General features: G+C 44.5%; 1 protein-coding gene across 1 annotated transcript in view; it reads right to left on the bottom strand.

Annotated features, from left to right (window-relative positions):
• LOC126427116 (ankyrin-3-like) overlaps positions 1-12,551 on the bottom strand; it is a 58,230-nt gene extending 45,679 nt beyond the window's left edge. Inside the window, exon 1 of the mRNA XM_050089340.1 lies at positions 12,444-12,551. The gene's annotated coding sequence lies outside the window, so the exon portion shown is untranslated. The remainder of the gene's footprint in view (positions 1-12,443) is intronic.
• Positions 12,552-14,060: the final 1,509 nt, after the last annotated feature.

Here is a 14,060-nt window from a genome sequence, read left to right as displayed (position 1 = left end):
AAACTATTTACCATCCATGTTTCACTTCCATACATGGCTACACTCCATACAAATACTTTCAGAAATGACTTCCTGACACTTAAATCTATACTCGATGTTAACAAATTCCTCTTCTTCAGAAACGCTTTCCTTGCCATTGCCAGTCTACATTTTATATACTCTCTACTTCGACCATCATCAGTTATTTTGCTCCCCAAATAGCAAAACTCCTTTACTGCTTTAAGTGTCTCATTTCCTAATCTAATACCCTCAACATCACCCGACTTAATTCGACTACATTCCATTATCCTCGTTTTGCTTTTGTTGATGTTCATCTTATATCCTCCTTTCAAGACACTGTCCATTCCATTCAACTGCTCTTCCAAGTCCTTTGCTGTCTCTGACAGAATTACAATGTCATCGGCGAACCTCAAAGTTTTTATTTCTTCTCCATGGATTATAATACCTACTCCGAATTTTTCTTTTGTTTCCTTTACTGCTTGCTCAATATACAGATCGAATTACGTTGGAGATAGGCTACAACCCTGTCTTACTCCCTTCCCAACCACTGCTTCCCTTTCATGTCCCTCAACTCTTATAACTGCCACCTGGTTTCTGTACAAATTGTAAATAGCCTTTCGCTCCCTGTATTTTACCCCTGCCACCTTTAGAATTTGAAAGAGAGTATTCCAGTCAACATTGTCAAAAGCTTTCTCTAAGTCTACAAATGCTAGGAACGTAGGTTTGCCTTTCCTTAATCTTTCTTCTAAGATAATTCGTAAGGTCAGTATTGCCTCACGTGTTCCAGTATTTCTACGGAATCCACACTGATCTTCCCCGAGGTCGGCTTCTACTAGTTTTTCCATTCGTCTGTAAAGAATTCGTGTTAGTATTTTGCAGCTGTGGCTTATTAAACTGATTGTTCGGTAATTTTCACATCTGTCAGCACCTGCTTTCTTTGGGATTGGAATTATTATATTATTCTTGAAGTCTGAGGGTATTTCGCCTGTTTCACACATCTTGCTCACCAGATGGGAGAATTTAGTCAGGACTGGCTCTCCCAAGGCCGTCAGTAGTTCTAATGGAATGTTGTCTACTCCCGGGGCCTTGTCTCGACTCAGGTCTTTCAGTGCTCTGTCAAACTCTTCACGCAGTATCATATCTCCCATTTCATCTTGATCTACATCCTCTTCCATTTCCATAATATTGTCCTCCAGTACATCACCCTTGTATAGACCCTCTATATACTCCTTCCACCTTCCTGCTTTCCCTTCTTTGCTTAGAGCTGGGTTTCCATCTGAGCTCTTGCTGTTCATACAAGTGGTTCTCTTATCTCTAAAGGTCTCTTTAATTTTCCTGTAGGCAGTATCTATCTTACCCCTAGTGAGACAGGCCTCTACATCCTTACGTTTGTCCTCTAGCCATCCCTGCTTAGCCATTTTGCACTTCCTGTCGATCTTATTTTTGAGACGTTTGTATTCCTTTTTGCCTGCTTCATTTACTGCATTTTTATATTTTCTCCTTTCATCAATTAAATTCAATATTTCATCTGTTACCCAAGGGTTTCTACTAGCCCTCGTCTTTTTACCTACTTGATCCTCTGCTGCCTTCACTACTTCATCCCTCAAAGCTACCCATTCTTCTTCTACTGTATTTCTTTCCCCCATTCCTGTCAATTGTTCCCTTATGCTCTCCCTCAAACTCTGTACAACCTCTGGTTCTTTCAGTTTATCCAGGTCCCATCTCCTTAAATTCCCACCTTTTTGCAGTTTCTTGAGTTTTAATCTACAGCTCATAACCAATAGATTGTGGTCAGAGTCCACATCTGCCCCTGGAAATGTCTTACAATTTAAAACCTGGTTCCTAAATCTCTGTCTTACCATTATATAATCTATCTGATACCTTTTAGTATCTCCAGGGTTCTTCCATGTATACAACCTTCTATCATGATTCTTAAACCAAGTGTTGGCTATGATTAAGTTGTGCTCTGTGCAAAATTCAACCAGGCGGCTTCCTCTTTCATTTCTTAGCCCCAATCTATATTCACCTACTACGTTTCCTTCTCTCCCTTTTCCTACACTCGAATTCCAGTCACCCATGACTATTAAATTTTCGTCTCCCTTCATTATCTGAATAATTTCTTTTATTTCATCATACATTTCTTCAATTTCTTTGTCATCTGCAGAGCTAGTTGGCATATAAACTTTTACTACTGTAGTAGGTGTGGGCTTCGTATCGATCTTGGCCACAATTATGCGTTCACTATGCTGTTTGTAGTAGCTTACCCGCATTCCTATTTTCCTATTCATTATTAAACCTACTCCTGCATTACCCCTATTTGATTTTGTATTTATATCCCTGTATTCGCCTGACCAGAAGTCTTGTTCCTCCTGCCACCGAACTTCACTAATTCCCACTACATCTAACTTTAATCTATCCATTTCTCTTTTTAAATTTTCTAACCTACCTGCCCGATTAAGGGATCTGACATTCCACGCTCCGATTCGTAGAACGCCAGTTTTCTTTCTCCTGATAACGACATCCTCTTGAGTAGTCCCCGCCCGGAGATCCGAATGGAGGACTATTTTACTTCCGGAATATTTTACCCAAGAGGACGCCATCATCATTTAATCATACAGTAAAGCTGCATGCCCTCGGGAAAAATTACGGCCGTAGTTTCCCCTTGCTTTCAGCCGTTCGCAGTACCAGCACAGCAAGGCCGTTTTGGTTATTGTTACAAGGCCAGATCAGTCAATCATCCAGACTGTTGCCCTTGCAACTACTGAAAAGGCTGCTGCCCCTCTTCAGGAAGCACACGTTTGTGTGGCCTCTCAACAGATACCCCTCCGTTGTGGTTGCAGCTACGGCTATCTGTATCGCTGAGGCACGCAAGCCTCCCCACCAACGGCAAGGTCCATGGTTCATGGGGGGAGGGGCATTATTAAGTTTATTTACCAATTTCACAGTTTTTGAAGGAGTAATTTTTCCCGAAAACGAAGTTGTCCTTAATTTTGTAATGTAAACAGATAGCCAGCTTATGGTACGTACTATTTGTACTGTCTACGATAGGACGTATCGGATGGAAGTTTTTGTGAACTTTGAATTGACTCGTTAGTATGGGCGCCATTATTCTCCAGTTTACGATTAATACTTTTCACCTGTCTATAACGTAATGCTTTGATTGAGCGACAGACAATTCATTTTCTAAGATTTCACAGAATTCTTAGCCTAACCGCGTTTGAACATTCTTTGGCGTTTTGATACACTCCAAACCTAATTTAAGGCCTGCTATGAAATTGTCTACCACGTGTGGTTCTTTAATCGCAGGTGCGATATTGAATTTCAGCGCTTTGGACAGTAACTGGGCCTTAGCTGTTGAAACCACGTTCACAGAACGTGGGTGTGAAACCTGTATTATTGGAACATCCTTGTTGGTTCTCTGGTAACACCCTTAGACAAATTTGACAGTTTTTTCGCCTGCCTTGCAGCGATTTCTTCTTTCTGTTTACCAATGGAATCATTGGCCAGTGCCCAAAAATCATCTATTCGATAATTTTAAGACTTCGAATAGTGCATCGATATTTCAAGATACACCTAATAAGCTTTCTTGTTTAACCAACCTTTCTTTGTATACAATTCCGCAATTCTGTTATTGAGGATCTGAGCTATGAATTTCTGTTTGAAAGTAGGCGATTTGTAATATAATTTTCCTACATAATTCGGAGTACTAGCATGGCCATTTCATTTATTAACAAGTGTAAACAGAATAACGTGACCCCGAATTTTGCTAGCGGATATTCCATGCCGCAAAACACAATCGTTGTTTCCGTTGAACGGACAGCACGGCTCTTACCAGAGACCCATCTGAGAAGAAATTCGCATGTTCTAGGTCAAAATGCGAGTAGATTTTTGTTTTGTAGAACATCTTCACATCCCCCCCCCCCCCCCCCAAGAGACAAAACGCGACGTTGTTAAGGCGGTAATGAACGGAAGAATTTCGAAACACTGACTACTTCTAACAGGGAAGGAGGTGGTGAGGCCCACACAGCGTATCCCAGACCGACTCATGTTCACGGTCCGTGCAGCAGTGTCGCCAGTCCGTGGTTAGCGTCCCAGATTCGATTCCCGGCCGAGTCACTAATTTCCTTCTCTCGGGGTCTGGGTGTTTGCGCCGCCCCCGTAACTTCAGGTCATCTCCACCGCCGAGCAGATCGGCCAAGCTGAAGGAAACGTTCTTCTGCCTGAAAACTTCCTGTGGCGTACACATTTTTTACGCGCCAATGTTTTCCGGCTCAGCGTGAAACATCGCTTTCAAACGATATGAAGCATACAAAATGCACCGTCATGAATGTACCTGTATATCCTCATGTGCATAACCGTAATACGTTATGGTGCTCTTTTCTAACACACTTCTCGTGTATCAATCAAATCTAAAGCTAAAGCACCACAAATATAATATCGTGATGGGGCATGCAGTAAAACTAAGTAACCACCTACAGATTCAAACCTGAGACGACTTTGCGGAATGTGGTGGTGGGTACTTTGTTCACCGAAGCCGTTCTTCGCTGCGCCGTGACGTCAGTGTTGCTGCTGCCGCCGTCGCCCCCCACCCACACCAGTGTGCTCGCAGCAGCCGGTCTCCACCAGCCTCGCCGCGTGACGTCACCCACTAACCCTGGACTGGCGACCCGCAGTTATCTGCACTGCGCGGACGCCCGCTTCCTGCCCACAAACCGCTGTTCTGCCGTGCCAGCGCGTCTCCTCGAAGCTTCCAGGCTTGCAGCGAAATGACGACGACGAGAACAATCGAGAAACTGCGGCCAATAAAGACGCCTTACGGAGGGTCACCCCACCCACGCGCCATTCGTGGGCGGAAGAGGAACCTAAATTTTTCCTGTCTGTTCCCTTGTGCTGCGCCGAGTACGATGGCCAGAACTTATTCTGTGGCGGCTGTTTTTTGCAGTAACCCTTATATATTAGGGCTGGTCACTTTCAACAGTTCCCAGTAAGTGGCTGTTGTCTGCGCTCTGATTCGTTGATGCAGAAGATACTGACCGGTCGCCGTATTCGGTTTTATACTACCGGAGCACTGGTGCCACATTTTGTGGCTTTGTATTGAACCAAGAGCAAGGAAAAAATCCCTCTAAATCTCGTAGTTACAGGTACGAATTCTTACAATATAACCGCGCAGAATATCGCTGTATGACGTCATCCCCGCAAGCTGCACTGACTTTAGGTTCAAATACCAAGTTTAATTTCTGACGCTTCAAACTAAGCACAGTAAGAAACTAACTACAGTATGGTCCTCACTGTGGATCACCACACAAAAACTGTCAAGAGTTGACGCCATCGTTGTTTTCTTTAGTCCTGTCTGAAATATTTCGGTCGAGAAAAGTCACGTTAATAAATCTTTGCGTGAGTTTATAAAAAACTGCACCGTTCATCACGTAATGAATATATTTTTAAAGCACCCACATGAAAGAGGCTACAAAGATGGTACTAATTCTCTTTTACCCAATATAGAGACTAACCGTCCACAGATATAATTTTCATGTTTTACGTCCATCTAGGTGGTAACGATTATTCGCATATTTTTATGTAAATAAGTAAAAAAGAGGAAATAATTTGTACACGCGGTAAGTATAAAGAAATACGCAATACTAATTTCTGTAAGAGAAAAAGAAAGACAAACAGCTGTTTGAAACTGACAGATAAGGGGACTGAAATCCCTGACTTGCCGGCCGTCCTGTTTCCTTGGAGTTGGCAAAATTTACACGACAGAAGAAAGAAGGCATGAAGGTCGGGGGCATATTTAGATAAACAGTAAGGAGAGCGATATTTGCTATCAGCAGATTTGCCCAAGTATTAAGCATTTTAATCGTAAATAAACGAGAGACGGAATTATTCGTGAGTGGTAACGAAAATTCATTGTATCAGCTGTGCAACTCAGAGACAAGCCAAAGTCCTGCAGTGCTTTATAGAGGACGTTACTTCACCTACTGTGGCATTTCGTAACTTGTAATCGGAATTTTACGTACGGAAAGGAACGACGGTTCAGTGATACTGTAAGTGAACTAAGGGTAGGTAGGGCGTGAATTACAAGTTAATGAACAGCAACACTGACAGCTCACCATACACTAGGTATTTACGCGTTAGAAAGCACTTGTGTATAAATTTCTCAGCATTATTTTGAAAGACGAATAAAGCCATTGATGCAGTGGTTTTCCGTACTTGGCTCTCCACATAACGAACTTCTACATCCAATTTTAGAATTCAAACACTTACACTCACGTATTAACGATACCTGCGTCTTTGTATACGTCAGTTACACGCGGAATTGCATCGGTTACATGTACGTACATAATTAACTTGTGTACCACAGAGGAGTAATATGGGTGCAATAGAAGTAGACACATACTCATCATTTACGTACATTATCTTTCGTTGCTTACGGAAAGATTCCCGACACTAAGGTACACAGTGTATGTACTGGGATTGAAGTCAGCACGTGAAGTGTAACCAAGCGTGTTCAGAAAGTACCAGATTCTGTGAATTAAATATTAGGCGCTGCAGTGGTTAATTGTATGGGCACAGAAGTACTTTGATGGTTAACATTTAGGAGGTGGTCTTGGATGCACATTATGTGTACAGATATTATGTACGTTATTGAAATAATTCTTAAATGCAATGTTGTCAACCAGACTGACTAAGAATTTAAAGACTTCTTGGCCTTGTGTAAAATGAGCAAGGGGATCGAGACCATGAGTTGGGCTGCTCAGCTCCGTACTGGTGCAGAAACTAAAGACGACAGGTAGAAGGCGGAACAGAGGGCTACCATCAACGATTCACTCGTTTCCAGAATTCGAATTTTTCCGAAGTATTACGTGTACGAATATGATTGCATGCCATTACGAATTCAGCGTCTTGCCAAAATGCCGACAAGGCAAGACTTTTCATGTGTTGGAACATGCGAGGTATTTGACCAAATGTGGCAGCTGCAAAAAACCGTGTAAGGGGGTAGGGGTGGGGGGTTGAACGAGATTTTTGTACGCAGTCCACACAAGTCAACAGCAGCCAAAAGCCACGAACTCTGAACACCGCAGCAAAGTGTGTGGAAGACAGTGCGTCGGCGGTTACACTTCAAACCGTACCGTCTGGATCCCTTACAACAATTAAAAGCGGGCTGTTACGGCCGGCGCCTTCAGATTTGCGCCACATTGGAGGCATCAATTGAGGATGGACATTTCGCCCCCACGCTGATATTCAGCGACAAAGCAATTAACACTTTTCTGAAAAAGTTTATCTCCGCAATGTGAGAGTGTGCCGTACTGAAAATCCTCACCAAATTTCGGTGCATGAACGCGATTCGCCGAGGGTTAATGTATCCTGTGCAGTGACAGGCGAAGCTGAATGGGCCGTTTTAATACTGTGAGACAACTGTGGCGGGTACATCTTATCTCGAGATGTTGCAGTTGTGGTTGTTTCGACTACTCATTCCTTCAGGAACCATCGATGTATGTTGCTACCTAAACGACGAAATTTCGCATCGCTGGATTGGCCGTAGGCGGTTAACGCAATTACTGATCAGCTTGCAAAAGCACTTAACAATGGATGTTTGAAAATCTGAAACTGGTCACGGGTTTGTGTAATTAAACCGTGTGTGTCGTAATTGCGGTTGTCTCCTATATTTAAGTCATAATGTTTATAATTCTACTACAGCCCTGTTTCTCTTAATATTTATTTTCGAAAATCTACCGATTAAAATAGGGTTTCATTGCACTGTGGCTGACTCAAATGAACTTGAAATATTAGCAGAAGGCCACTCGATCACTGACTACACAAAGTAGAGGCCATAATGGATGTTACCGAGAACTCGCGTCGCAGGTATGTACGCACGATGATCTTCAGAGCCATTTTGATTCTGTTTAGACCACTCGGCCAATGGGCTTGCGAAAATTTGAAAGGGCGCGAAACACAGGAACTTAACCGTGAGACGCAGTACAAAAAACAGACAAAAAACCGCGGACGGGAGAGCGCGGTCTGTACTCGTCCGGAGAGTGGGGGCTGCCGCGGGGTGCCGTGCTCACGTGTCGGGGGCGTGCGCGGCTGGCCGGCCGGCTGCACAGACTGCAGAGGCTGCGTGCGTCTCTCGCACACGCAAAGTTGCACAGGTGTGCAACCTGCCCCCACACTAGGGACAAGCGGTGCCCAGCACTGAACCTGCCGATTCCAACTGTGCATCACCAAAACGGACATAGAACACTCTTCGAAAGCTAACATGCGTGAAATACGTGCCACACAAAAATTGTTACTGTAACATTTCATTTCTTTGGTTCCGCTGAGTGACAACCATACTGTAACCTGACAACTTGTACCAGAACTCTGGCCAAGCAACGGATCACTTTTCCACCACAACACTTTACAGAAAATAATATAGCAGCCACGCGTTCTGTTGTATCCGTGAATGTGTGTGACGTCACGCAGCACACCATTACGCCACGGGTCAATGTCGACGGCCGGTATCAGCAGCTGCGAGCTGCTCCAGTTTAGGCAGCCGCCTGTACTGGAAATACGGGTACTTTCAGAGCCTTGATGCTTTGAGAAAAGTGAAACACACGACGGAAGTCTGAGAAAACTGCAGATTTTTTTAACTGATTAACTACTGAATGGAACACCAAGGTGACAGCGAAATTTTCGCGAACCGATTTTTTTTTTTCTCCGTCTGAGACATTCAAGTACCGGGTGCTCGTAAGTAAAATGCAGCTACTGTCCAAAGTCCACTGTGGTCTGTGAGTATGGTAAGGGAGCGAAACACTGTAGACATGCTAATGCGTTAACGCGAAACCAGTTGGCGCCGGAGGAAATCAATTCCAATGTTGGTTAGCAGGTGCGAATCTGTCACTGTGAAACACCTCGCGGAAGTCTCCGGTGATCATACTGAACAAGTTCTGCAAGTGGCGGTTAACAATATCGACATTCTGCCTTTCTCACTTGTTTGTCCGTTCCTGTCCACATTCCGTCCCCAATGCATTAGATATGGGAACATTTCTTTCCGGTGTAAATCGGTTCCGCAAGGGCGCATTAGCATACCAAGTTTCGCTGCCATACAGCAGTCACAGCCCACGATGGAGCTCTGCGAGTGGCTCAACTTGAGACTGCAAGCAGCCAGTGGTAGAGCACGGTTACTGCTGCACGCAGGCTACCCTCAGCCACGTGTCAGGGCGACACCTCGCCACCGTCTCCACGTTGAGTCACGTTTACTGCCAGCCCAAGTATCATGTGAGACACCACAGTGTGAAATTTTATGCAGCTATCACATATTTTACTGGTGGACAGAACACCTAATGAATTGAAACCACCCAGAAACATTGTACACACTCGTCAGTCACGAGTGATGTGGCTACTTTATTATGGGCAGTCGATGTGTGACTCAAAACGGGGATTCCACACATTCGCAATTAAATGGCGGCCCTTTTAGGAAACTGTTTTGACTGCAGCTACTGTTCATCCGTCAACGTCAGTTTCCGACAATTCAGCACAACTAATCTCGCTACACACGAGACATTTTGAACAGGTGTTTAATACGGTGTGCATCAATTGCGTTGTATATTTTGTGATAGGCGAGTATAAATACGAAAACCACCACACACAGTTCCACGTCACAGAAGTGAAGGGCATTTAGAGCACCGATTCCGGGTTACTTATTATACATAAAATTCGCGCAACTTTTATCAAATCATCCTGTCCCTCACGTGTGACGACAGTCACTTTTCCGTGACGTCACGCGTTCTTTGTTGCCATTGGATAAGGGGAGCACACTGGAAAGTCGTCGTGTTGATCTACCTGTTTGCCAAGGAAATTGTCAATTTCATGGTTTTGGTATTCAAATTTGCGTTTTACGACGATGTGCAGTCTTAACTGACACATGGCATTTTTGAACTCTTCAAGACAGGTCGTCTTCAGTACTTTGTCATGCCGAAGTGTCTGCAAATGCGACGTCAGTGCCCACCGACAATTCCGAAACTGTGACTTACCATCAATAACGGGCTTTCTTCTGTAACAGTATCTGGCTAAACGAAATAATGTTTACTGTAGGTTTCTGTCGAACATAATTAGCAAATGCCCCCCACAAATGTTATAATTTTGACGTGATTCAGCCCTCTGACGGAACAACAAATCTACCTCGATTCTCGCAATTGTTGCACTGCAAATGGCACAAATTAAATCTAGATTCTGCCGCCATTAGTGACTGCACACAGAAATCTACACTGCACTTTAATAGTGTAATTTGAACGTCAAATGAAGCTGGTAAGTGACGGCGTCAGAATCACCGACATTCATTCCTCCCTCACATAATACACGACTGAAGCGCAGGCCGCACACAACACGGCGCGCCTCACAGGTCGCTGACGCGTTGCTTGGTCGACACACCGGGCTCTCTCATCAGACAAATAGTAGCACGAGAACAGCCCAACAAAGCGATGCAGCGTTGTAGAGTGCTAAAAAAAAAATTCATCAGCAAATGACAAACGAGGAGACGTGACAGAGCGATAAAAAATACGAAATGTTTATTTCGTGAAGCACAAGCATTACGATAAATTCTCAAGAATTCGCCAACTACTACGCAAATGGTCGCCTGTTTGTAATGAGGGTGTTGGGGAAATTTACGGATTGCTCGTTGACCATAACCTTAATTCCAGAAAATTGTGAAAATACGGAAATGAACGCGAGTGCTGCGTCTCATCGCCACAAGCGTGTCGGCGTCACGCCACGAGTTGTGATTCGCGAACGGATTTCAGGATCCGCAACGCCCACGCACGAAACAGCTTCCGACGTCTCATTACTTTGCAGACGAGTTTACGTGTGTAACATCTGACGGAAATACGGAAGCGTCCGATCCCACCCGTCTGCTTTGACCCATGACGTCACAAATATGGCGGAAACAAAAACAAACACACACACTTTCCACAAGAAGCCTAATGACACTAACGGGACAAGCGCGGGAAATGGGGTGTTTTGGGTGGGGGGTAAACTAAATATAAACAAATTTGGACGCCTTGCGTAGCTACAACGTGTAAGTGAAGACAGCCATGCATAAATCCCCCCCCCCCACCTCCCCAGGGGTCGGAACCCCTGCAACCCATAGAAGATAAAGATGCTTCAGTAGCTGATTAGTGTTTTTTGTTTTTTTTTAAATCTCACAGGATAGAACGAACAGATCAGAAAAGTAAATAAAATAAGATAAAACAGAACTGGAGACAGCCACACTCATACCAAACTCCGCGCCGTGATGACGTCACATACGACAACACCCTTACGTCACGTGTCAAAGCCGACGCGTGGGATCGGACGCTTCTGTCGACCCCATCTGACGTTAAGCATGTAAGCGAGATAAAGTTTACAAACGGTTTGAAATTGTTCTTAACGTGTGTTCGAAAGCAAGTGCTCATTCTGAAATACTGGGTAACCACAGTCTGCTTAATTTGCGCTCCTTTTTAAAGAAAAGCCCGTTTATCGCGCGTCTAAATTTTTGACACGTCATGTCTGCTGAAGTGTGGGCCGTACGACGACGTAATTGTTGCAGATACCCTACGAGGTGCGGCGATACTGTGTGCAAACCGCGTCGCGAATAGCTAGGTACTGACAAACTACAACGATACGTCTGATGTCTAAGTTGACTCCATGAACAGCGACAACGTGGCCGGGGGGGGGGGGGGGGGGGGAGGGGGGCGGGAGGTAGCGGAAAAATCTCTCCAGTTCTCGTAGTCTTCCGTGCAGTTTCTTGGAAGTCGGTAACTGCCGTCATTCTGAAATACTGGCTGAATAACGTCCGCGTATTTCAGCGCCCTTAGTCACGTTACCTCGCGACGCGCAATGTTTCCAACTGCGGTACTTCTCTTACTGCGTGACAACCGCAATTTAAGATTATACCTCTGAATGAGTACATCTTGACAACATTTTAGATGTCTGAATTCGGCCACATTACGCGAAACATTAAAAAATAAATTTCTGCCACGCCTGCAAGCCGCTACACGCCTTGTCGCACTAAAACTCGCTTACTCCAAAAGTTCTGCGTTTGATGGTTTTCGTAAACTTGCGTCCTACGAACATAATCAAGAACGCGAGGTTTTCATTTTAAATGCCTGTTGTACGTGAATTCCGTGGAAATATACACTGGCACATCGAAACACTAACCGGCTGAATGTGGCGTTATTTTCCATTCGTTCCACGTTATTCTCGCTCAAGTTTTCATAGACTGGAGCAAGGCCATAAGTAACGACCAATAAATCACTGAACACTCAAGACGGTAATTTAACACACTGTTAGCCACCCCCTTTGTTCGTAGCGGTCGTAATTTTTTAAAGTAAGACAAAGTATTAGACAAGAGCAGTAAGTGAGTTACGCGACAAAAACCACACAAAAGCGTGCAGAACATCCGCCGCTCCCATAAATTCCTGCCTTACCTTTCTGTGGTATTCCCGTGGAAACACAAGATAACACAAGCTCTGTCTGGGTAGGCAGGACAACGTCGCACGCTGCTTCCCTCCAGGCTGCTGCGTCACAACTGGGCCGCACAGACAGCCGGCTGCCGCCCCCCCCCCCCCCCCCCAGCGCTGACGTCACGGGGCGGCGTTGCCAGCTCGCGCGGCAGGCGAGGGAACGGCTGCAGCAGGGCGTCTACGTCTGTGTCGGCACTGCCGGACCGCCTGCGTCCCACCCACGCCACAGTCCGTTATCTCGAACCGCGCTATACAGCTGCCAACACACACACCCTTCGCCTGGCGCCCCAGAAACCGGATTTCGTCAACCGATTCTCCAGTACCGCTTTTGGTGAACGCAAAGATGGAACAAAGACGCTGCATTTTGGTCACGGGATGAGGAGAGGTGTGAACACAACATCTTCCGTCATCGTGCTGAGTGCCAGTGACGTACGAGCGAGCTTCGCGATTCGTATCGATCATTTGCTACCCCAGAAACGACGGACGAGTGTGACAAGTTTTCGTTAAAGAACGTTACAGGGATATCAATGCTGAGATCATCGGTGCCTGGGCTCACGTACTACTTTAACTTCAAGTTACACTGAGGACGACACATTTACCCTCAACGTGTGGACCAACTGAAATCATTCTGTGATTTCGTTGATACCGGATACGGCAAAGTTCTAGGTAGTATTAAAACTAGATGGTTGTCATTGTTGCCAGGAGTTACGAAAGTTATTGAACCTTTGAAATCTTGTTTTCTATCTCAGAATAGGTGTCCCACGTTGCTGAAACAAATTTTCGAAAACCAACAGTCACTTCTTTGGCTTCATTTCACACAATGCCCATTGAAAATTTTTTTAAATTCAATCCAAAAGTAGGAAATAACCACGGTTTCCGCTTGCTTCAAGAAATAATCAATACCATTTTAATTAACTTGGAAAAGGAAGGTACTTTCACTCGGTCAAAATACGAGCCTTTTACCAATTCTAAGACACTTCGACACTTTTGTGACTTGTTTGGAAAAGTAGAGTTCTCCACTTCAACCTCGATATTTCATTGGAGAACACCAAAAAAAAATACTGTTTCTTGGGCTGAACTTTTAAATTTTCTGATATTTCTTAAGGCAGTAGACTCATGTGCAACATTTCAGACGAGATAGGATGCGTGAACAACATTGTATCCCAGAAACTTGAGGAATTGGAAAAAGCTAACTTGGAAACAGTTAAGAGACTGTGTGATATATTCCATACATTTAAAAGTATAGGTACTTCATGTAAAAATATAGACACGCTTGTGAGTTTTGCTCCTGCTGTACCAGACAAATATTGTTGTGGAAAGAATATTTTCTACTGTGAAGTCCCTTTGGAGGGTGGAATGTGTAGTGCTAGAACCACTTCATTCCCCACAGATGTTAGTGTGTCTCATATTAGAGGCCAACACCGAACATAAAATTCTTTGTCAAGTACAGAGTAGAGGTGCTCTTATTCGGTAATTGTACTGTCTAATTATTGGATTTATAGTGAATTCTTGCAACGGGCCTTTGTCCTCAGAAGTTGACTGTCGAAAGTAGTTGCTCTCTGTCCCAGTGTACTTAAAAGC

This window comes from Schistocerca serialis, chromosome 11, assembly GCF_023864345.2.
Source record: "Schistocerca serialis cubense isolate TAMUIC-IGC-003099 chromosome 11, iqSchSeri2.2, whole genome shotgun sequence".
Lineage (NCBI taxonomy): Eukaryota > Metazoa > Arthropoda > Insecta > Orthoptera > Acrididae > Schistocerca > Schistocerca serialis.
This window is presented reverse-complemented; position numbering and strand designations above follow the sequence as displayed.